Consider the following 25,841-nt stretch of genomic DNA (forward strand, 5'->3'; position numbering starts at 1 on the left):
AGTTTCAGAAGGGACTGTGAGAATGGTGACAATCTGACACCACAGAGAACCATCCTGTGGACTACCAAAGAGGGAGGGAAGCTCATCCCTCTTCTTACTTGGAAAAAAGCACCGTCAGAAGTTGTCTGAAGATGTTATGACTCCTTCCTCAGGTTGCTTTTTTTTCCCCCAGAACTACATTTGTTAGAAGCACATATGTGATTGGAGGTAGATAACAGAGAGGTGAAGGATGGAGGAGGGAATGTGGAGAGAGGATCCAATAGGAGGCTACGAGTTCAGCCGTACCACTGCAGTCCCTGATCTCTGGTTCAGGGAAGCTGGGGACCTGAGGAGGAGCTGGGTGAGCCTCTGCGGAAGGAGACACATCACACTTGTGGGCCAGTGGCAGGGAGGCTGAGATAGTGGTGCAATCCCTGTCTTCTGGTCACGTTGGAGCTTTTGTTTGGAAGGGGAAAGAATCAGAGGTACTTTTTAAAGGGGATGATGGGAAGTGTTGTCTGAACTGAGACAACAAAACCGAACTGTACTTTGCACATTTCCTCATCAGGTGTCATCTGTATGTGAGGCTTGGTCTGGAGCTACATTGGAAGCATAAGCACACATGACTTCCTCCAGATCATTGAGGAGATAAATATTTAATTAATCTGTAAGCCAATCAGTAAGTATTTATTGAAGTACATATGTTACAGCTGTTGAGGCTACTACAGGGAGCAAGTTAGACACACCTCATATGAACAAATATCAATTTGTAACTACAAATGAGTGCTAAAAAGAGGGATTCTTTGTCCCATGGTGACCTGTAACCAAGGAGAGAGGAGGAACCAAGGGACAGAAGAGCTCAACCAGGTGAGGGGGATGCTTCCTAAGCGGGGGCACAGCATGCGCAAAAACCTATGGAGGGAGGGCTTTTGGTGAGAATGAGGAATGAGTGTGGCTAGAGTGGGCAGAGGGATGGGTAGACAAGTTGCTCTTAGGGCAGAGGCAGGAGCAGAAAGTGAAGGGAATATCATGGAAGTGAGGGAGGGTGGCTTGTTTTCCTTGTTGGACATGCACATTCAACCTCCTCAGCATAGCACCACCATAAAGACCATCATAAAGAGGTTGGATTCTGGACCCAGACTTACTGAGGCTGAAGCCCAGCTCTCCCTCCTATAAGCCTGGCTTCATAAGCACATTACTTCATCTCTCTGGTCTTCAATTGCATTATCTGTAAAATGGAAAATACATTGGCATTTACTTTAGACTTATTAGAAAATTAAGCAAGTTCATAGGTCCCCAAAGCAATGCCTGGCACTGATTGTAAGACCAATATAAACGCAGCCTATTATTATTATTAATTATTATTATTATTATTGCCATCCTATATGGCGGAGAGCATCATTATTCATGAATTATTCTTCATCTGTTTATGAATTTAAAACCTGAGTTGAATTATGTCCAGACTATGGAAATGTTTGTGTCATGAACAGATAAAACCTAACACAAACAAGCCTTCGCTGTAAAAGAAAAATGTATTTCTTGTTTTTTTTTGGTCTTTTTGAGACAGGGTCTCCCTATAGCCCCAGCTGTTCTGGAACTCACTATGTAGACCAGGCTGGCCTTGAACTCACAGAGATCTGCCAGCCTCTGTCTCCCGAGTGCTGAGATTAAAGGTGTGGGCTACCATTCCTAGCGCTAAAAGTTCTCTTTTAAAACCAAGAGAATGAAAATGCTTTCTATTTTTCCCAACAGTGTTTGAGAACTTTGGAACAGAGTATTTTCTCGATATGGATTCAGGTGATATTTGGGCCAGACAAAGAGAAGAGCTCACCTCAAGTCAATTTATCGTTGTGTCACTGAGGCAGCTGAGTGATCTTAGAGTGGCAGAGCCAGGAGCAGCCTTAGAAATTAGCCAGTCATTTGTTCTGATTTAATTGGCTGTTGGTTTCTGCATGAAGTGATCATGTTAAAAAAAAAAAAAAAAGAGCTGCCAGATTAAAAATTTAACAGACAAGCAATTAATTTAACTGAGACGCTTCTGTGAAAATCACAAATACCATCTGCAGCATCTTGTTTGGATGGCGGTAATGTGTTTTTGTTGAAGTTTTTTTTTTTTTAACTCTTTCCAAAAAATAAAAGTAATAAGCAGCTATGCTTTGTAGCACTAGATTGGTAACAATGTGAGTCACCCTGCCCTCCAGGTGGACTGCACTATATTATTAAACAAACAAACTTTATTGAAAGCTAAGTATATGTGTGGCTTTGTGATGGATGCTTTTATGTGATTCTTCATTTAATCCTCACAGTAATTATATGGAGTCTCAGGCAGATCTTGGATTCCATCTCATCCCGCTCTCTACTGCATTATAGGGGGATAGTAGCCTTCCTGGCCACTGGCTCCTGGCTGGGTCTGGGCATTAAGAAGACATAGGGAGATACAGGAAGGGATGCCAGGGTGTTTTTCCCTCACTCTCTGCCTTGGGTCACATCTCTGTGGTTCCAACTCCCATGAGCCTGAGAGGCCTGGTTTTAACTTCTGCTTGGTGGCTCCATCGAGTCTAAGAACACTTTCTCTTTCCTTGGTTTCTCCAGTCAAGGTTAGTGGCACTTCTTGCTCTGGCTCAGGTCTCAATCACTCCATTATCTGGTTGGGCAGATAATCACCACTCCTGAATCTCCATACCCTATACTGTATCTTCTCCATTAAAGATACTTGGGACTGGAGAGATGGCTCAGTGGTTAAGAGCACTGACTGCTCTTGCAGAGGACCCGGGTTCAATTCCCAGCACCCACATGGTGGCTATGAACCGTCCTTAACTCCAGTTCCAGGGGAATCTGAAGCCCTCTTCTGACCTTCACGGCATTGCACGACACAGGTACGCTCACATACATGCAGGCAATACACTCATACACATAAAATAAAAATAATATATTTAAAGATACTTGAAATAATTTCTGTCTTCCTGTTTAGATCCCAATTGTTTGTTAGAACACTTATATAACTCTTTTTTTTAAGATGATAAAATTGTAAACCATAGAGACTAAATATTACATTTTTGAGCCAAGTATCACAAGTCTGCTGAAGTCATATATACTATTTCTACTATTATACTGTGGTGGCTGCATAGCTCTCTAGTAAGGGAAAAATCCTAATTACAGGGAAGATGCCTTTTGGATCATCAATGTCATGGTGGATCCGAATACAGTTCTGTGTTAGTTTAGCTGCACTGTGACCTCCTCCTGAAGGAAAAATCTGATTGTCAACATCTGACATCTCTAGAGACAGAAATAATGTTGTCCTTGGCCAGTAGATAACAAAGATATCCTTTAGCTTGACCACCATATTAATCAATTTCCCCTTGGTTTAAAGAAAATGCCTGTGGTGGGGTAATATATAAAGAGAAGAACTTAATTTAGCTCTTAGTTTTGGAGGCTGAAAGGCGGATTGTGTAGCCATATCTGTTTGGTCTCTGGTAAAGGCTTGATCATGGATGGCATCATGCCCAAAAAGTGTGCCAGAAGGAGACACCCTGTGGTAGGAGGGGAAGCGAGAGAGCAAGGAGGGGATTCATCTTGGTTTTCTCTAACTTGGAGTCCCATGAGAACAACTTAATCCCTTCAAAGGCCATGCCCCCCAAAGACTTGATCATCTCCCACTGGGTACCACCTCTGAAAGGTTTCTCCACTTCTCAGGGTGGCCACAGACGACCAGGCCTCCAACATGGGAATACTTGGGGTCAAACCACTAAAGCTCTGTCAGTAGGGAAATTCTCTACAAATCTGTAGGGCTGCCCGGGACTGGACACTCACTAGGCTCATCATGAATTTCCTTTACTTTAACTTGAATAGAAAATGGAGGCCTTTGTTCCTCACCTTGAATTTACAGAATCGGGGTACTGATACTCTTAAATTATAGTTAAGTCCCATAATCAACTACTGTAATTTTAGGCTTAACTTTTAAACTCTTTGCATAGGAATAAATCATGGGATAAAATGTTTTTATTCTGAAAATACTGAAGAAATCTTAAGATGACTTCAGGTTTTTTGTGGGGGTTCTTCCGGTGGTTGAAGATGACTTTCTAAAAAGAAATGTTAAACCAACAGTAGAGAAACAACCTCCAAATTCTCTCCTTCTGTTAAATAATAAGAACAGCTAGAACCAAGTAATGGAGACTACTGAAGTCTAGATGAAAGACTGTGTCTGTGTGTGTGTGTGTGTGTGTGTGTGTGTGTGTGTGTGTGTGTAGCAGGGAGAGGTACAACACTTAGCCATCAGAGTAGTGAATGAGCTAATCATGTAGTCAGGAGAATAAATAAAATTGCCTTAGTTAAACTTCAAGATGGGGATAGGGTATGATTATAATGCCAGTGTATATTGTATATAGATAATATATAATGTAGGAGTTTGGAAAAATGACAGCACTAAATATGCTACTTTTAACTTCAAACTGAAAGTACCAGGGATGCACAGAAGGATGAAGTTCCTTCATCTACTTCCAGATGTGAGCAAGGAACACAATTGCCTTCAGTCTTCTTGAAATGTCATTAGCCAAAGGCAATCAAGACATCACAGAGGAAGAGGCTGAATACAAACACCGTACCTGGAGCCCAGGGAACTTTATCCTGACCTCTGTTCCACAGCCTCTCATCTCCTCTGAAAACCATTTACTTGCCAAGGTTGCCTGCTGTCCCCACTGCACTCTCTACTATTAAGAGGGCATTTAAGTCTCAATGATCTGACTTGTCTCTGAGTTTCACATTTTGTATAATTCCCATGTGCATGTGTGTGTTGATAAATTTATATGCCTTTACTTCTAGTAAAATGTCTATTGTCCGTTTGTTTCAGCAGACCGAATTACTGAATTCCAAAGGGAAAGTTTGAACTTCCTTATAATAACCTATACTCTACACTATGATACCATGGTAGTTAAGAAGAAAGGTAACAAACGTTTGAACTCAGAGTCTTCGGAGTAGAAGTTACTGGTGGGTATTTGAGATGATATGGAGGTAGAATGGATTGTGATTGGGGTAGGAGATAAGAAAGAAATAAATTAAGGATGATTCTAAGACTTGAAGCTTTTATGACTTTATCTCTTTTTTTACATGCTATTTAACCCAAATAACTTTTCATCCTGTTGTGAGAGTTCAAAATACTAGAGGAAACTAGCTGATTCTCACTCTTCCATTGAGGAGTGAGGAGCTCAGCACTAATTTCCATCTGACATAGAAAGAGAATACCTTACTGTTCAGCCGTCAGTGCTGCTGGTCACATCCTAAGACTAGGGCATTGAAATACGCATTACTTATCATGCAGTGAGGAGCTACAGGTAGGGGTATCACAGTCATGTTTACATCTGCAGAGCATCCTTACAAGGTAAACTGTGTGGAGGGCCAGGTGAGGGATGAGGTAACTGTCTATGCTGGTTTACCTTGGGTCGCAGGTAAGCCTTGCAGGGTGGTTCTCATACCCTGCCCACACCTGCATTCTTGGCAGGCTGCTCTACACTGTACCTAGGGGCAGATCACATTCTCCCCTTTGTGTCCTCCCACCCATAGGACCTGCTTCACCTGATATTCCAACCTCCTCAGCTTTTAGAGCTCATGCTTTCTTACGCTGCTTGACCCCCTTCAAACTGTCACATCATCCTTGCTCCTTCCTTCTTCCCTTTCTACCCTCCCCCCTGCCATTTCTTTCTTGACAGAAACTTGCTATGCAGTCCAGACTGGCCTTGCACATGTGATACGTCTGCCTCACCCTGTATGGCCTTCTGGGATTATAAGCACAGGCTACCACCCCCAGCTTTTACGTTACATTTTAGTTCATTATATATCAGTTTATTACTTTATAATCCCTCCAGGAGAGTTAGTCTTGTCTTTCCAACTGGATCTTGACACCCTTGAGGGAAGAGCTATTTCTACTCTTGGTTATCCTCCACAGCACCCATTGCTGGGCAAATAGTTGTGATTTAATGAGGAAATATGCCTTGGTTCCTACCATCTTAATGACTTGGTTACTTTATTCCTCTTTCTTCTGTGACTGCATTGCCACCAAGCACATAAGTATGTGGTACAGGATCTGAATATGAAAACATTTCTTCCAGGCAATAGAATCCAGTGATCATAGAGAGCTCTGCACACAGCAGCAATTTGGAAGGGAGCATAGCTTGTTGTTTGACCTGAATGGACACATTTGCTGCTGAAATCACCTAAAAGCAGGACAACCGTCTGTACATCTCAGCCTCTGGTACACCTTAGAGCAACGTGATAGGAAATGATAAGAACAAGAAATTCTTGGAGGGTTATTTGGGTCAAGTGTTTCCTTCTTTAAGAACATTAGTGTCTCTATCAGTGGCAGAGACCGAACCAGCAGGTAATGATTCAGCAACTACTATTTGTTGTGCCCAAATGTCATGGCAACTTAAACTTCCACATTAACTTTTCTACCATAAATGTCGATGTTGATATTTTAAATTTAACCACAGAAAGAGTTGAGACTGAGATCTAAAGAGTTTACATGGCAACATCAGAAGCCTTCCCTCACCTTCAGGATAGGCCAAGTTCTGTCTTCGTTGGCAATCTGTGGGTCTCTTTATCATAGTCCCTACATGTTATTTTATGTCAGAAATATGACAGTATAACAACCTTTCTCATGTATCTGCTTCCACTATCGATCTATCCTTTTTGAAGGAAAGAAAGTTCAGGTTCTAAGTCCAATGCTTTTTTTTTTCCCTTTCTTACACTGACACTACCATTTTCATACATGTCCTGGATCTTGGGATTTTAAAACATAGGATGTCCTTCAGCCATAGAGGATAATGTTGAGCTTTATTGCATGGTCAAGGTTGCTTAGAATGATCTCTTTGTCAATGGAAGGGAATATTTAGAACTAAAGATTCCTTCCTTCCTACCTTCCTTCCTTCCTTCCTTCCTTCCTTCCTTCCTTCCTTCTTTCCTCCCTTCCTTCCGGCATTGAACCCAGGGCCTTGTGCATGCTAACCATACTCTACCATTAAGCTGCACACTCAACCCCTGGAACATTTTCTTTCTTAGGAGGCATCTACCTTACTGCATTTCAGTGGCTGGGAAGCCTTTGTTTGCAGAAGTTAGCATCAAAAATGAACAGCTCATCATTCCCTGGCAGAAAGGTTACCAACATGTTAGAGAACACTCCTGGTTAATTTTGCAGGGCTGTGACTAATGGCACTGATCTCTCAGACTTGGAGACTCCACAGACTGAAGGAGTATAAAGAGATGCCAAGGGGGAGCAGGCCATGGGCTTTGCCCTGGCCTCTGAGGCATTCCCTTCATGCAAAAGCAAGCAGAGGTGACTCACTCTTCTCTGGCTTCAGGTGGGTTTGATTGACATCAGTGCAGATAGTTGCCAGTCAGCCAGGGATAGCCGAGGTTTAAGTCTATTGAGAAGTATCTTTTATTAAAGGCACCAGACCCTCTTTTGCCATCCAAAGTCTAACCAGGTTCAGCTGACCCAGAGAGTTCACCTGAGAAGTGCTGTGAATTGTCCTAGGTCATGGAGCGCATCAAAGGCCAAGTGGGACCAGAACTGTGCCTCAGACCTGTGCTTTCTCCATAGACAACACAAACTAGAGAGATCCAAGCAAAGCTTCGGGAAGTTGTTGCAGAATGGGGTTAAGATCAAATTGACACTTGGACAGTTTGTTTCTTCAAAGCACAAAAGTCTGCCAGGTGCTCAGTTTGTGCTGTGATTTGATAAGACAACTTGTCATTATCTCCTAGAGATGATTCTAGATGAAGTCAGATAGCTAGTTCAGCAGTGCAGTCATCACATGTGTGCTGATCTTTATTGATATGCAAGAAAGAACAACAATGCAGGAGATCTGACTGGGGATCCCTTCCCATGCAAGCATCACGATGCCTTTCAAACAAGAAACAGTGCATAATTCAAACTATAATCATCTTTAAAATAATTTCAAAAGATAATAACCAGCTCGAATTCGCTGAACACTTCACTTATTCAAACACATTTATCCATCCTAGACCATTTGATTGTCTCAGCTAGGAGTAGTAACCAGATTTGTAGAAGGATATCAGATCACAAAAGTGTGATTTTTTTTCTCCAAGCTCACACAGTAATCACCGTCAGGACCAGGACTAGAAGCTTAGTTCTTAACTCTAGTGTTTTTGAGTAGCAAGGTTCATAGTCTTTTACCTGAAGTCAAAACAACATAGTGACTATTTTTTTTCTAACTTACCTATGTATTCTGACCTGCTTTTGAAGACAAAACCTACCTGAGATATTTAGGAGACTCTTTCTTGTTCCCTCTAGGGGCCTAGTCATATGGTTTGCTGCAGAAAGTTTAATGTGTTCAGTTCCAAGATGCTGGAACTGGACATTGTCCTGGATTGTTATATGAACCACAATGTCTTCCCAAAGTGCTCAACCTGAAAAGCACAGCTAAACAGAAGCATAGTAGGCAGCAATTCTAACCCTAAAGCAGACTTCCTTGGGCATCAAACAGGAAGTAAGGTGTCTGTCAATCAGAGACTCTTGTTAGCAGACACTGTAGGTGCCATACCCCTGAAGCTAATGCTGGACATATTAGGCTGCAATGAAATACGCTTATAGCAACCCAGCAGTTGTTATGAGAGTTAAATAAGATAATTCAAGTAAGTCATTTGGCAATGTTTGGTTTACAGGACACATTCCATATCTAGAGGATGAGCTATTATCTTTGCTGATAAACTTCGTGTTCCCACATTACAGATTAGTGAATGGCAGTAGGCAAAAAGGTTAAGTAATTTACCCAAGGTCACACAGTTAGCACGTATCACCACCAAGGCTGGATACCCAGACTGACTCTTATCCTGTGCCCCAAGCATATGCTTAGCCAGTAGGGTAGAGATAATTTTTGGATCTTCCAGGAGGCTCTAGAAATCCTTCCAGATCATCATAATGAAAATTAATTGCTGAATCACTGGACTGTAGCAGGTGGGAAGTGCTATTTAGTAGCCTGCTGGTTAAGCCAGGTTTTGTTGGAGAGAGATGGAAAGAGAGAAGGAGAAGGAGAGGAAGATTGAGGGAGGGAGGAGAGAAAGAATAAAAAGAAACATTGAATCACTAGACAGTGCTTTGCACATTAAAAAGTTGTAGTGATTTTAGGCAGTGATTGGAACCTCTATTTCAGGAAATTATTACAAGCACAGTCACTCTCCATATGGATTGGATAAATTCTTTCTGGGCATCAAAGCAAAGAAGAAACATTTCCAGGGCTTTTCCCAGGCTTCTGTCTGTTAGGCCAAGGACATCTTTGATGGCAGCACCAGATGATTTCATGTCAATGTGAGAATTCCCTCCACTTACACCAGGGTGGGTCTTGCCTGGCTCACTTCTTTGTCTTCTCATTTTCCTAACTTTGGACACAGGCTCTGGAAGTGAGTGACTGCCGTTGAGGGTGGGCCGAGACAGAGAAGGAGACCCGGGCTGCCTCCAGAAAGGGCTTATGCCAGGTCCGGTCCAGCTCTCCTCCCAGATGGTGAAAGCAGAAGAACTCCAGTTCCGGGTGTTCTGGGTGTTTGCGGTCTGTCAGGACAGGCTGGCAAGGAAGCGAACCCCCCTTGGAAGCTAAGCCCGAGATTAAGGGGGCCTGGCTGATTGTGCTGGCAGCTGCTCCGTTCACCCTGGTGTAGAGCGGCCTGGGCGCACGTCTGGCTTGATTTGCTCTTTGGGGCACGCCACTTGAAAGGTGCCCCCTCCCCTAGACTCCTTGACATTTGTCCAGAGATTAATTGGGCCTAATCCCCTTCTTGGAAGAATAGCTTGGAGAGTTTGTACTGGGGAGGGAGAGGAGGCAGACTGGGGCGGAAGAGACAAGCAATAATGAAGGCACTGGGGTTGGCCCCACGCTGCGGGAAGAAAAGAGCAAATTTCTGTGCTGTTCCTGGATGAGGCTGACAGGTGGGCAGGGAGACTGCCGCGGCTCTGCGCCGATGGGCTTTGCCAGAAGGTCTGTGCTCAACAGCGGTAACGACTCTTGACAGGACCAGCTGTCACTCAGGGAGGGAGCACTCCCAGGACACCTTGGCCTGCCATTCTTTCTCTTGTACCCAGGGCAGAAGGTGAGAGCCCCAAGACAGGCCATCCTGACAGAGAAAGGCACATGTTGCTAGAATACTTGTCTGAGCTATTTACACTTAAGTTTTCTAGTGAATCCAGCATTAAAATAAACACCATTTATTATTTTAGATTTTTTTTTTTGTTAGAGGGAAGATAGAGGACCAGTGGATACAGTTTTCTTATGCTACATTCAGTTGTCCATATTCTGAGTGGGGATGCAAAGCTCCTCACCTGTTGTCTGATAATAGCTGGTGTTTATAATTGCTAGTATTTATTAACAATAGCTTATTTGCATAGTGAACGTTTACATGTATTAATGTCTTCTTTTAAGTATTTTATTTATTATTTTTATTTTATGTGTATGAGTGTATTGCTTACATGTATGTAAGTGTACCTGTGTTGTGCAATGTCTGAAGAGGTCAAAAGAGAGTTGTTAGAGCCCCTGGAACTGGAATTACAGATGGTTGTTAGCTGCCCTGTGGGTGCTGGGAATCAAACCCAGGTCCTCTGCAAGAGCAGTCAATGCTCTTAACTGCTGAGCTATCTCTCCAGTTCCTAATGTCTCCTTTAAAATTTTTATTTATTCTTATTTTATGTATATGAATGTTTTGCTTGAATGTATGTATGTACATAACATGTGTACAATACTGCAGAGGCCAGAAGAGGGCATCAGATCCTCTGGAAGGAACTGGATTAAAATCAGTTGTTAGCTGCCATGTGTGTGCTTGGAACCATACCTAGGACTTCTGTAAGAACAGCCCGTGTTCTTAACCACTGAGGTATCTCTCCAGTCCCTAAGGTCTCCTTCTTAGAAACCCACATGAGCCAGCTGCACTGGCCTTATTTCCATTTTACTATGTTAGTAACTTGAATAAAATTATTTGTAAATGGTGGCCCAAGATTCAAACTCAGGCATCTGGTTTGGGGCCCTACCTTTCTGTTCACTTCACTAGACAGCACAGCTGGCAGAGAGAAGGAATAAGCATTTGGCCTGGGCTAGCTCCAGGTTAGAATGTGACTGTAAATGATTTAAAAGTTATTACAGGCCAGATGTGTTAGCACACTGCAAGCCTTTAGTCCCAGCACTCAGGAGGCAGAGGTAGGCATATCTCTGTGGGATCCAGGCCAGGATGGTCTGCATAGTGAGTTCCAGGCCTGGTGCTACAGGGAGACCTTGTCTCAAAGAAAAAAATATTGAAGATAATACATCCAGAGAAACTAAGGATAAAGAGCCATAGGAATTTAAGGTCTCTAAAAAACTCTGAAAGTTATGTGCCTAATTGTAATAGAGGTGGCCTTACCTCCAGCTAATGATTCTACCTACCGTGTCGTGTTTCTGTGTGAATTACAGTAGGCACTGGTGTAACAAAATGAAGAATGGGTGGGCAATCAAAGGGGCATATAAAGAGGGGGTATTGGGGCTTATCTTGATGACCATCATGAAAGCTATTAATAATGAGTTCAAAAATTGTCATTGCAGGGTGAAAGGGCACCATCAAACATATGGCTATCTGCACATCCTTTGTCAGAGGAAAGATAACTAGGTCATAGCAATTAGGTGTTTGTCTTTGTGGGTTTGAAGTATAATGCCCAACCTTTGACTTAGGAGCATCCCACTTAATTCTACTTGCTCCTTAGATGTAATCATTGTCAGCCCAGTAGGGAGCACACACACAGCCTCTATTCTTCTTGCCATTTCCCCCTGATTGAAAGGCAAAGTCTCCTGGCAGGAGAAACCAGGATATGTTCTCAGGTGGGTTAAGGAAGAGATGAGAGAGTGGATAGAGACCAGTTCACCTCCTGTTTGTTGAGGAAAGAAGAGCTCAAGTAAGTCACTAATCCAAGGCCACCATTAAGTGACAAAGCTGGATTTTGTATCACCTGAGATGTTCAGAGTGATGCTTTCTACATGGCCTTCTTTTAGGCTCCATGGCCTAGTCTCTAGCACTAGGTGGGAAGGGCAGTGAAGGGAAGGAAAGGGAAGCTGAGGCCTTGACCCTCTGCTCTGATCTCAGACCCTTCCCTCCTGTGCTTTGCTGCCAATCCATTTTACACCCAGCATCAGTATCTTTGCCAAAGGAGAGAAAGATAGCAGGTGAAGAAGGGACATCCTTGTTTCCTAAATGCCCATTCTGGATCTTTATCCCAGTTCAGCCACACACACCTCTGGCTTCCTACCTCTGCTGCTCATCCCACACAGAGCCTCACTGCTTACTTGGATCCAAGAGCAGCTGCACTGAGATTGAGCCCTTACGCTAGGTGATGACTTTGGAGATCTGAATTAAGCTCTAGAGCCTGGCAGGTCGCAGGGATAGGTCTTCCCGTGTACTCGGGTAGGTTTGCTTGTCCAATGCTTGTCACTAGTACACAGTTACAGTAGAAAATTCACTAGACCCAGAAAAGCTTGATGCTAGAGTTTGTCAGAAAGCAATCTATTTCAAGACAAAGAATTCCAAATAATCTTGAAATAGGCTCCTTTTTATAATTTTCTGATTAGTAGCAAAGGCCTCGTTCTTCCACACATGGAATGTTTAGTTTCAAGTGAAATGCTGAGTGGTTTTCAAGTTATCCTGCTTTTTGCATGGGGATCAACATCTTAGGTTAAGCATCATCATCTGTATCCATCTGAGTTTATTTTTACATGACTTAATTTGGTAGATAACAGGAATGTACTATCTATTCATGCTGTGGTGCCTTGGGCACATGTACCCCATCACAGGTATGACAAAAACTGCACAAAAGTCATTAATTTAGTTTTCTGTCTCATCTCAGATTATGAATTACTAGCTTGCAGAGACCATGTTTGGACCAAGCTTTAACTTATTCCAAATTTTAACAGAATATCCTTCCATTCTTACCCTGCTCAGTCCATTTTCTACAGGGCAGCCAAAGAGAGCTTTTGAAGATTTAAATCAGATCTTGTCATATTTTTGCTTAAAACCCTCCAGAGTCTTCCTATTGCCTTCAAATCAACTGTGCATCCCTGAATAGGCTCCTCAGCTCTGCCGGTTCTGATTCCTAGCTACTCAGCCTAGCTCCCAGCCTCTTGGCATTTTCTCAGTGCCCAGGGCGATGCTGTAGAGTTGGAGCGTGGCGCTTGCTCCTCTGTCTGTCTAGCATGCTCTTCCCCAGGCTTCTTCATGGCTGCCTCCTTCCCATGCTTCAAGTCTTTTGTCTGAATAAACAAAACAGGAATGAATAGTGAACAACAGTGAGACTTTGTGTGTGTGTGTGTGTGTGTGTGTGTGTGTGTGTGTGTAGGGGAAGTATATCAGATGTCTCCTTCCCTATCCACCTTATTTTCCTGAGACAGAATCTCTCACTGAACCTGGAACTTACAATTTCTTTCAGCTAGGCTAGTTAGTGGCCAGCAAGCCCCATTCAGTGCTGGAGATACAGACGTGAGTGGTCATGCTCTTGCTTTTTATCTGAGTTCTAGGGGTCTGAACTTAGGTCTTCATGCTTGTGCAGTAAGTCTTACCCACTAAGTCATCTCCTTAGTGCCAAGATTTTCTTATGGTATTGTCTAATACGAATTGTAAGTAAAGATTCAATCGTTTGTAACTTTTATGTTTACTCAAGTTTGTATTGTGACCCTTCACACTCATAAACACACCAACCACAAGGTACAGAGAATGATAGTTCTTACTTATGAGAGCTATGTGTGAGGACCGAGGCAACAGCAAACAGCCCCGGTGCTGCTCATGTGCCCTGCCATTCATGTGCTATCTGCCTACTCTCATCCTGCTGAATTCCAGATCTTCTCCAAGCCAAGTTGCTTTTGGGTACTTTAAGTGCAAGTGAGAGTTTGTGAGTTTCTTACTCCCTGGCTTTGGAATTGTCATCCGTAGCTTTTTAAAGCAGGATATCTTCTTTTGTAAAAGCTTGAACCTAAGTAGAGGTGGCTGGTTGGGATTTGGAGCCTGTTAAGGCAGCATCACTCCTGCCTACCACCTTCAGAAACATATTATTGGCACCACCACATCTTACATATTATTAGTACCACAACATCTTTAGCCCCATTTCTCTTCCAAGCGTTGTTTTAGGACCCCGAGAAGCAAGGCAGTAATTCTAGCTAACTTTACAAACATTTACAATAACATTTTTTGGCTCAGTCTGACAAGCTGTAATTCATCTTAAAACAAAGGAGAGGTGACCAAGTGCCCAGCAAACCAGGGTGTTCTCATGTCCTTATCGTCCCTCACTTTATGTAGCAGGGCCCAAGGACCACACTGTGCGAAATAATGCTTCTAAAAGACTCATGTTAAGCCGATCGTTTGAAAAACGTTTTCTAAGAGACTACTTTGTTTAAAATTTTATATTCATTTATATTTCCAGTGATTACTAGAATATCCAGTGTGGTATTTTGTTTGGGTTCCTATGGTGCTACGTTAATGACGACAAATGCTGCAATGGAAAATAATGGTGATTTGTATAGCAATATTCAGGGAAAATTTTATTTTATGTCTATGTTATCAGCTCTTTTGAAACTGAAATGTAATTTCCTAAATTGTAGCCTAAGGTGATAATCTCCTAAATACAGTCTCCTCTCTCCGTGAAAGGAATGGCGGGCTTGTTTTGTTTATTGTCTTTGAATTATTTATAGATTTAAAGCCACCCCACTGAGCATTGATTCATCTGCCAGGTGCATTAGGCCTCAATGGGTTGGAAATGAAATGTGGGGTCCCAAGCAGGGGAAGGCCTGGAAACCACATTCACAGTTTATTTGTTCACAGATGTTCACATAATAGAAGCCGAAATATAAGAAGTCATTTCTTTCTCTTTGTACTTGACCAGAGACAAAGAGAGACAGTTGTGTGGGAGTTGGGAAGGCCAGGGGAAAGAAACTGTGAGAAGATTTAGGAACACTACATTCACCAGCCCTGGCAGGAGAAGCAGCTCATTGACAAGGGTATTGATTTTCATTCCAGAAACACAGACTAGGATGTCTGAGCCCTGATGAATCATCAGCAAGTGATTTTTACATGAAGGCACTAGGCCTTGATCCTGGATGATGACTCAAAGCCCTGACCATCGATCTCTCCTCTTTGACATCACCCTGAGGGGCTGTAAGGAAATCATCATGCAGTGCCAGGGTCATGACAACTCCTGACACTTAGTGATAGTGTGAAGCTGTGAGCTGGACACTTCTCTACTTGGGCAGGAAAGTGCTGCTCTGTGTCCACCATAGTGGCTGTTGCTTTGTACTACTGAGTTCTCCATTCACTCATGTAGGAAAGGGTGGGGTGGAATGAATCAAAGAGAGATGTACTATGGCTTGTTAATGGGTTTGATCTTTCTTAACTAGCTTCTCAGAAGTGTGTTATTTCCTCTACATCATTACGATCTTTGTGGTCTGAAGAGCTAGAGTTCCCATAGGGTTAGTTAAGCTGAAGATTAAGATGCTTTTCCACACATTGTATTTCTTCTAAAGGAAACACTTCTTACTTTTTTGGCTAAGATAAAGTTTAAAACTTGTAGTTAATTATGCTGGAAATGGCTACTACCCCGAGTTGTCAGATCAGCACTGGTCTCCTTTCTGCATTGCCTTCAAAGTCAGTCTTCTGTTGAAGCAGCACACCAGACAGGGCCCTCCCAGACTGTCCAGATCCTAAACATTATCTTATTAGTATTCCTCAAGTCCCTTATTTTCACCTGTGTGAAACTTTAAATCAACATATTTCTTATTTAAATCCAACTCACTCTCTAAAAGTTTCACTCTATTAATAGTAATAATAATATTCATTAATCAGAGCAAGTTAACTGCTGTATAGAACAATCCTCTCATTTCAGAAATTTAATATATTAGAAATTGATTTTTTTTTTTTTTTTTTTTTTTGAGACAGGCTCTCCCTGCAGCCCCACTGGCCTGGAACTCACTATGCAGACCAGGCTGGCCTCGATCTCACAAAGACTCACTTGCCTCTACCTTCTAAGTGCTGGGATTAAAGGTGTGTGCCACCACACCTGGCAAAAATTGATTTCTTGCTCAGCTTGGGTGAATGTGATGTGCTATTCAGCCTGTTAGAGGCTCGAATTCCTTCTGTCTTGGGGCTTTGCTCTCTTTTAGATCCTTGGAGTCCTGTGAACTTAGCTGGTTCCTGGTAAAAGGAGGTGATTCTCATGCATTAGAGATGTTTATAAGTCAAGTGTGGAGGGATGGATATTAATCCACATAATTTTATTGTCTAGAATTTGGCCTTAGTATGAGAGACGCTAAAGAATAGCTTAGGCATGGTCAAAAGGAAAATGGAGACATGGATATTAGCAGATAATTCATATTTGACATATCAAAGAGCACACGAATTTGTGAAGCGTTCCATATTTTTTTTTAAAAGAATTTGATTCAAACTATTATAAACCTGTAAACCTAAAAGTCATCAACTGCTGTGCACTTGGATGGTCAGTTGCAAGAAGAGAGCACAGGCTGGCCTTTATTGGGCTGAGCGCTCTTGTGCACCCTCATAAGCACTGTTTTCAGCTGTCTTTTCATCCACACTTGACTCAGGAGCATCTGACATGGAAGCAGAGCTCGTGGGACAGTGTGTGATGGCTTTTGAATCATCTTTGCAATTTCTGTTTCTGTGGGAAGTTGTTCCATTTAGGGCACAGATATTTTATTTCTGGTGTGGAGTAATGAGTGGCTCATAAGAATGGTTGAGGCTGTTATTAAACAGCAGTTGATGACATGTTAACTTACTTAAGATTTCCTTCTCTATTTCTTTGGAAGTTTCTGAGTGAGTTGAGGAACTTGATTAACTTACTTAAGACTTTCTTCTTCTCCATTTCTTCAGAGCTTTCTGAACTGATTATAGATTCACTCATCTAGTTGGGAAAACCGCTCCTAAAATCTGCCTGAATTAACTATGAAGACTGTGAGCTATCAGGACTCCCTACTTTACTTTGCCCATGACCAAAGTTGAATCATTGTGGCATCTGAATTACTGAATACTAGATCATCAGATTGCATATTAAATTTACTGGTGTCACATGTCTTTTTTACCCATTAGATGGCATTTACCAACTGCTTCCTAAGCCATAGGACTTCTGATATACAGGTTTTACTCCTGGCATCTAGCACTTTGTGTCTGACTTAGTAGGGCCTCAATAAATGTTCTCTGAGTGATTCTCAAAATGTGGCCTCAGGACCAGACACATTAACAAAGCTTGTTAAACATGAACATTCTTTGGTACGTGACAGACCTACTGAATCAAACTCTGGGGACACACCTCAATAGTTATGGCCTCTGAAACTGTGAAAGAACAAATGTCTTCTTTTTCTGCATGTGTACATGTATGTGACATGCATGTGTGTCTATGTTTCTACTCATGTAGGTGCATGTGTGTAGGTGTACACATGCATATGTGTTCTCACATGTGTGGAGGTTGATGATGGGCATCTTCCGTCATTCTCCATCTTATATATTGAAACGGGGTCTCTTGCTGAAACCAGAGCTCACTGATCCAGCTAATCTGCCTAGCCATCCTGAGTGCCAGATTGCAGGTCAGCTGCCATGACTGCCTGGCTGTTATGTGGGTACTAGTGATCAGAACTCTAGCTCTCATGGTTGCATAGCAAACACTTTATTTGCTGAGCCATGTCCCCAGCCCCAATTTCAATTTTTTTATGTCACTGTTTGTAGTCATTTATTAAAGCAGTTATAGGAAATGAATCCATGCAGCATTCTCAAGACTTTTTTTTGCATCTACCAGTAACATATTTTGAGCACATCATCTAAAATTTACCTGCTGATGGTATTTGCGCAAAGTACAATATCAATATATATCATATAAGACATATGAAATGGAAATTTTAAATGATACACTAAAAATTAATACAGGTGATTTTCTGCTGGGAAAGCTCTTTTACTCCTACTAAAAATTATCTTACTTCAGTGCTGTAGCCCAGCCTCTCTGGCTGGAATATGGAAATCTTGATTTTAACAGTTGGCTACAGATCTTTGTAAATACTTTGTTAAAATATGGTTTAAAGTTTACTCTTTTTGAATATATTATTCAAATGGCTATTGTAACTAGAAAAGATAATTCACTAGGATATGTAGATCAAAAAGAAAGAAATACATCTGTGACTATGCTTACTAAAACAGTTACCCTTTCATTTTCTAATCCATTTGCTAATTATGCAAATCATCTTTTATCATATTCCACTAATAAATTTTCACCTTCATCACTTTGTCAATCAGCTGCTCCTATAAATTAATCAGATGATACCAAGTTCATATACTTTCAGCGAATAAGTTCAACCCCCTCCCCACACTGCATGTCTTTATTTAGAAGATTTAAAAATAGATGCAAGTCTCTAAAGAGAGCAGATAAGAGAATATTTTAAGTGAAACATAGTGTTTTCAGGCAACAAGACCATGTGATTATGGAAATAGTCTCAGACATCTGTTTTCAAAATGTTCTCTCTCTTTTTAAGTGATTTTTAAAAATTCATTGGTAAGACACTCCTCTATCTGAAGAGACAAACTTAAAAGGAGAAAAATTGTTAGAAAACTATTTGTAGACCTATTGTCAAATATTGAAATATATATCTTCTAGATATTATTGATAATCTCCTATTTTACAGAAAGCATAAAAAAATGAAACAAATGAACTTGTATTTTGTTAAGAGCATTTGAGAGTCATCTTAAAGTTTGACAGGACGGCTTGTCAGTGTTGCCAGAAGTGGTCACTGAAGATCTGTGGAACACAGGAGCCTCATGGTTGCTCCCATCTCTGCAAAACATGATAATGATTTTACTATTTAAGATAAAATGATATATATATCTATTGAGTCAGACTGTGCACCTCCTAGATGTTGAAAGCAAATGGTTTAGAATGCACTGGCCACTCCTCTTAGCCCAGTTTTTTGTGATTCTAAGGACATTCATTTTGTGTGTCCCACCTTTCACCTTTGTTTACATGGCCAATGGTGTCAGGGTGTCCCTGTCACTTGCCTATGCAATGTTAGTTGTTTAATTTCTCCTTTAGTGTTTGAATAAAAAATAAACATAAATATGAATTCCATTTTTTCCATATACTGACAGATAATTTCAAATTTCCAATTGCAGAGTACTTCAGAAACATAGCTTTAAAATGAGGAGAGGCTGACATGTAGAATATAGACAGTGGAGTGGGAATCATCAAGGTGTGACAGAAAGGAAGGCCCTAACAGACAGTCAAAGGTAGAGTGAAGGAGAGTGAAAGAAGTTTTGAAGATCAGGGTAGGAAAACAGAAATGGTTATACAAGGTTTTTGTTGGGTTTCCCCCGCATGAAACCCTGAAGTAGAAACTGGCATGAAGCAAGTTTATTATGAGCACTCTTTATATAAAATCCTTAAATGAGGGTGGTCAGTGACCTCAGTCAACCACATGAGGTCCTTTAGAACTATGGTACCCTTTCTGAGTTGCCCAAAGTGGGCCTGACAGAGAGTGAGCTTTTATAATACGCAAGGAGCAGTCATTGGGTGTAGGTTGGTTACAGATTAGTATGTGACCTTGGGTGAGGCAGCAATTCCCCCACAAGTGTTTAGAGCAGAGAACCTCCAGGAACACCGTTCTCCATATTTTGGACAGCAATCCCCCAGTGCTGTAGCCCAGCCTCTCTGGCAGTAAGCATACACAGCTACAAGCAAAGTAGTCTGTGTCTGAACAAACAGAATAGCTTTTCCATAAATGAGACCAACGTTAATTTAAGATATGCAGAAAATAAGATTTAGTTTCAGAATATAAAGTTAATTGTCCTCTGTAGGCCACATGTTCTTGGAAGCTGGTATCAGCTTCTTGGGGGTGAAAATTGCTGCTTGGGAGTGAGAAATCTTCCTCTTAATGTAGCACAGACCTACATACAGAAACAGACTATATATATATTGTCCATGTGTTGGGGAGCTGTGCATGTGCATGAGTGTGTGTGTGCGTGTGTATTGGGGAGCTGTTCGTGCGTGTGTGCGTGCGTGCGTGTGTGTCCATGTGTTGGAGAGCTCTCTCTCTCTCTCTCTCTCTGTGTGTGTGTGTGTGTTTGGGGGAGGGTACTCTGAGTATTTTAAATAAAATCATTAGAATTCAGCCCCAAATAGGTATATACAGAAGAGAAGAGTCATTCCTTACAGAAAAGTGAACTGCCTTTAAGAGAAAAGTCATTGTCCCCTTACAGGCGTTAGGTTCTTTCAAACTCCATGGCATTTGTAAGTCAAGCCCTTGAGTCCTCTCTCTGATGCAGGTGATCAGTGTAATGGGGCAGGTGGCCTATTGTTTACAGCAGCCCTGGGGTGGGAATATCAATTACATATTAGGAAAAAGGATCTGAGACCCAGAGGAGACACTCAATCTACCAAAGGTCACACAAGTCAATGATAGTTTAGGAACTAGAACAGTAACTGAAGCTTTATTCCTTTGAACACCCAATTTTTCAGGACAGAAAGCAAGCCGGCTTCCTCTCAAAGATGGATACTCTCTCTGAGGCATCTGACACTCCATTTTTCTTAATTACGTAGTCATGGTGCTCAGGAAGATATGGGTATGTCTTTGTGAGACTGAAAGAGAAAAGTCAGTCTGTTCAAATATGAAGCATTATGCAAACGTGAACGAGACATGTTACGATCAACAAAGTGTCAGAAGAAATAGCAATGAAAAATTTCATTCAATGAAAATGAATTTCTTTCCCTGAAGGAATCAATTTCCAAACACTGTACTGTTCTGTGTGTGACTATAGTGGGATCAACCCGTACCTTCCACAGCAACAATTTGGCACCTCTTTGATTTATATGGCCCAGAAGCCCTGGGCCGCCATGTGAGCGATGTCAACTGCATAGCAGGTGTTCAGTAATTATTTGTTGGATGGACGGGTGTTCTGGCTGCTCCTTTCAACACTCATAGTCACTCCTCTCCTAGGCTAATAAAGTTTCCTCACTTTCTTCTTGGTTTTAATACTGACTACAGGTAGAGTGGAGTTACCTTTGTGTTACAAGCTCAGTGCTACCACTATGCTGTCTTTCAAGACACATGTGAAAAACCAAGGTTTATGGTTTAAATGTGAAATGGTCCCTTCCAGCTCCTGTGTTTGAAAACTTGGTTTTTGGCTAGTGGCTCTGTTTTAGGAAATTGTGGAGACTTTGAGGTGGGAGATGTGGCTGGCAGAGGTGGTTCACTGGAGGCAGGCCTTTGAGGGTTATGGTCTAGTCCCACTTCAGGCCTAAGTGCTCAGTATCCTATCCACAAAGGGGTGAGTAAGTGAGTAAGCCACACTGCAAACTCCTGCTCCATGGACCAGCAGCTTCAGTTTCCATACCTTCCCTTGACAAAGTAAACCTGCCCCCCACCCGAAGTTGCACCCTCCAGCCATTTTGCCACAGGGAGGAGAATAGTAACTGATATCCTAAACTATAGAAGGTTAGGAAGCAGAAAACCTCTGGTTTTCCTTCTTCACTTCAGCTTTGCCTTGCTTTATTATCAAATGCTAGTGTTGGCCTGCCCCTACAGAGCAGTGATCGCTCAGCTTGCCATTTGACAGCCCACTGCATGCCACTATTAAGCTATCTCTTGGCTCTACCAAGATAACTGATAAAGACTCTACCTTTAATTAGTTCATTTTTTAGTCCATGGCATCCTCAGCAGTCTGGGGTTGTAGGAAGAGAGTAAATCTATCAGAGCAGGACTACCCAAAGAATGTACTTGAAAAAAGGTGGTGATCTTGGCATACTATATGTGTCTCATGGGATATAACTTAAGACAGATATTAAAACAGGGTTTTAATTCAATTGAGGAAACAGGAGAAAGGTGGAGATAGCATTTGTGGCTCAATCTTCCCCTACCCTCTGCTCCCAAGCATAGATCCTAGGCAGCATGTAGCTTCCCTATCCAAACTTAAGAAGATCACTGTGGCAGCAATCCAAGAAAGATACAAGGGGGTATAGCTGAAGTCTGAACAAAACGATTGGTGTGTAGAGCATGGAGGAGCAGTGTGAGGTTAGGGAGAAAAACTGCACAAAATGAGCCAAATTTTGAGACACACACACACACACACACACACACACACACACACACACACATCCTCCCATCCATTTCCCACCCAGCATTTGTAGATCATTGCTAGCATTGTTGGTATACTTCACTTTCATGGAACGATTGCCTATGTGAACAGAATTGACCTATGTGGACATCTAATGCCCCGCCGTGGTCCTTTTAGCATCATCCTTCAACCAAAGGGGCTGACATCAAGACAGAGGAGAGATGCTGCTGACATTTTTACAGGTTTTAAAAAATAATATTCAGGGCTTATGTATTCAATAAATCTACTTGTAAAATTGATGGAACACTTTATACTATTGGAAAGATAAATTAGTTTCGTGCCTATGTAGTTCTTTGTTCTCTGTTCACCGAAGAGGGGCTGCCTACACGCAGCTGTTTCCAACAGGAAATTGTTCTTCAGTTCCTTAATGAAAGATAGCCCTCAAGTGCAACAAGTACCCCAGCTCAGAATATGCCCCTGTTCTCTGACCTTTGTTGAAAACCCTTCTTGGAATCTGGTTTGTGGAGCTCTTAGGTGATGAGTGGCTTAAAATCACAGGTTTCAGCTTTGCTTCGTGATGATGTTATCCCCACTTAACTCCCAAAGCCTCTTCACTCTGCCTTTCTAGAGGTGGGGGTGGGGACAGTGTTGCTCCACAGGAGGATTCAAAGCCCACTGGGACCTTATTAATCAGAAAATGGACAGAAACTTTCAGAGGAAGAAAGACAGCAACTGAACACGAAGCAGGGCAAAGTTCCTCTGAAGAACAGTGGGGCCTGCGGATTTCTGAATCAGCAGGGTGACAGGTGCCAGAGGACATGCCTTTAACTTTCTGTCTCTAAAAGTGATCACTAAAGAAACTAGTCCTTCTCCTTTCTGTGCATATAGAAGAGCTGAGAAATGAGTCACCTCTGAGAAAAATGGCTGCTTTTGTGAAAGGCATTTGTATTCTTTCCACTCTTTCTCATTAAGCTCCTAGTCTTTACCTTTTAAAATGGTCTTTCCCTATCAATAATAAAATCTTGACTAAGGACTCAGTATCAATGTACATATTGTTTCTCCCCTCCTTCCCTCCCTCCCTCCCTTCCTCCCTCCCTTACTCTCTTCTTTCCTTCCTTCCTTTCTGAGACAAGATCTCATTGTATTGTTAAGGCTGGCCTGGATCTCATTATATAGCATTGGCTGGCCTCAAACTTGAGATCCTCCTATCTGTTTTGTAACTGTAGGTGCCACCACTCCCAACCTAAATGCATGTATTCTTAAATTATGTGTGTCCATTCGTGTGTTTGTGCTATTCTATTATGAGCTGTTGTATATTATAACAATTATATTATAGACATTAAAATACTTCATTCTCAAGCTAGGTGTGGTGGTACATGTCTTTAATCCTAGTACTTGGAAGGCAGAGGCAGGTAGATCACTAGTGAGATCAAGGCCAGCCTGGGATAGTTTACATAATGAGTTCCAGGTCAGCTGAACTTATGTAGTGAGACCCTGTCTCAAAAAAATTCTTTCTTTTGTTCACTCATATTGGAAAAGACATGACTAAGGATGATATTTCAGTAATTTTTTATTTGAGACAGGGTCTCCCTAAAACTCCAGCTGATTTGGAGCTCGCTATATAGACCAGACTGGCCTCAAACTCATAGAAATCCACCTACCTCTGCCTCCCAAGTGCTGGGATTAAAGGTATAAACCACAACACCTAGTTCAGTAATTAATGAAAACTTCCTTTATAATGTCATATAGCTACATATGTCTCAATATACCAAAGTGAGAAAGCCTGTATTGGAAAGAGAAGAATGGGGAGGCTTAGCTAGTGTCAAGCAGGGAAGCAATGATCAGTCAGAAATTCATCCCTTCAGTAATTATACAGTATAACCTGCCTTGTGTATTTGAGCAGAACACATCCCACTCTAGGAGCCTCTATTCTTGAGGGAGCCAGGCTACCTTCGGCATGACTTAAGAAGATGCCATTTATATGGGCTGCAAGATAGCTCTGTGAGAAGATGGGTCTGATGAGGGAAATAAACCCATGTATCCTCACTGTGACAGATACTAATGGTAGCTTACAAGGAGGAAATGTTTATTTTCATTCATAATGTCCGAGTGTCAGCCCATGGTCAGCCGGTTCCATTGCTTCTGTGTTGAGATAGAATATCACGATGAGGAGCGTGTGGTGGAATAACGCTGCTTATCTTATGGTCACTAGGAAGCAAAGGGGGAGCAAGAAAGGTACAGGTTCCCAGTAACCCAACTTCCTTCCACTAGGCTCTATCTCTAATGGTTCTACCACCTTCCAAAAGCAATCTGGAAGGCTGTCAATCAAGCCTTTAGTATATGGAGCTTTGGGGACACTACATATTCAAACTATAGTGCTGTGTGATGTAGGGACAAGGATTATGAGGAAGAATGATGCAGATTATGGAAGAAAGTTTGAGGTTCCTCTTTCCCAGAGAAGTCTCCTGATAAGGTATAATATATATTATATGGATAGACTGTCATGTGCTTTTTAAGCTTGTTAAAGATGTACTCTGTATAGAGGAGGCCCTTCCTTGTCCTAAAGACCCACAAAATATTCAGGTGTTCTCTAAATTTTCTTGTATTGTTGTAGACTGGCCTCTTAATTCTGAGACAGAGAGAAAGAAAAAACAGAAAACAGCTAAGCATATTAAAAACTTTGCACCCTGGAGAACAGCTAGAAGGCTAACCATTTCCAACAGAGGTTACTGTTATTTATCCCATGGCATAAAAATGCCTGCCATGGGAATGAGAACTTGGAAGCTCATGGATGGAGAGGTTCCCAGCTGGGAGCTCCAACTGCTGCTGCTTCCCCAGTTGATTTCCGCTGGATGTTGCAGTCCCCAATTCTATGACGTTACCTTCATTGGGTCTTTCAATCAGGCTACTCTGGTCATCTCTACTAGATTTGGTACGGTTGTGTGATCCACCTGCTGATTGAATCTATCTGTTTCTTGCTGTTTGTTCTGTATTTTTACTTGCCACATACTTAATAAACTCACTCATTTGAAACCATTCTCCAGATCACACAGAACACAAAGGAGGTGTGAGGCTTGACCTGAATGTAAGGAAGCAGTTAGCCCTGTGAGGGTTGGAGGAATTGCATTCTGGTATTTATTTTGTATCCATCCCTACATCCCTGGTTTGTAGGTAATGAAAGCCCTCAGGGGCTTGAGTCCCTGGGAACCAGAGCCCCATCTTTAGCAGCTGTGAGCTGCTACGTAAATAAGGGACCAGGACTTTGCTACAGGTGGTCTACTCCCTGTCAGATGGACAAGGTAGTCCCTTTGTGTCAGTTGATAATGGATTTCCTCAGGTTGTGAAACATGAACATGAATTGGTAAGTCAGGCGCCCCTCTTCCCAATTCTCCCCAAGAAGACTGCTCCTCAGAGCTTTTATAGATTTTGTGAATATAGATTGGCAGGGTCTTGTGCAAAATGAAGCTTTAAGCTCTGCAAATAGTTAAACTACCAGTTGGCTAGGTCCTCACCTTCATTACCAAGCATTTAGGAAAGATCGACTTAAGGACCCAGTGACGAAGTTTGAACCTAGTTTTAAGGACAATGGTCAAGCTTTCAGGTCTTCCCCATATGTTTTCATGAAACTCTAAAAATTTTTTCAGAAGTAGAATAGTTTTTAACAAATCTGACAATATAGTGATATAAAAAAATTAAAGATCTCCAAATAGTCCAGAGGTTCAATGTGAGATTCTAAGCCAGGTTACCTCGTGTTAATC

The sequence above is a fragment of the Nannospalax galili genome, unplaced genomic scaffold (assembly GCF_000622305.1).
Source record: "Nannospalax galili isolate Female #2095 unplaced genomic scaffold, S.galili_v1.0 scaffold277, whole genome shotgun sequence".
Lineage (NCBI taxonomy): Eukaryota > Metazoa > Chordata > Mammalia > Rodentia > Spalacidae > Nannospalax > Nannospalax galili.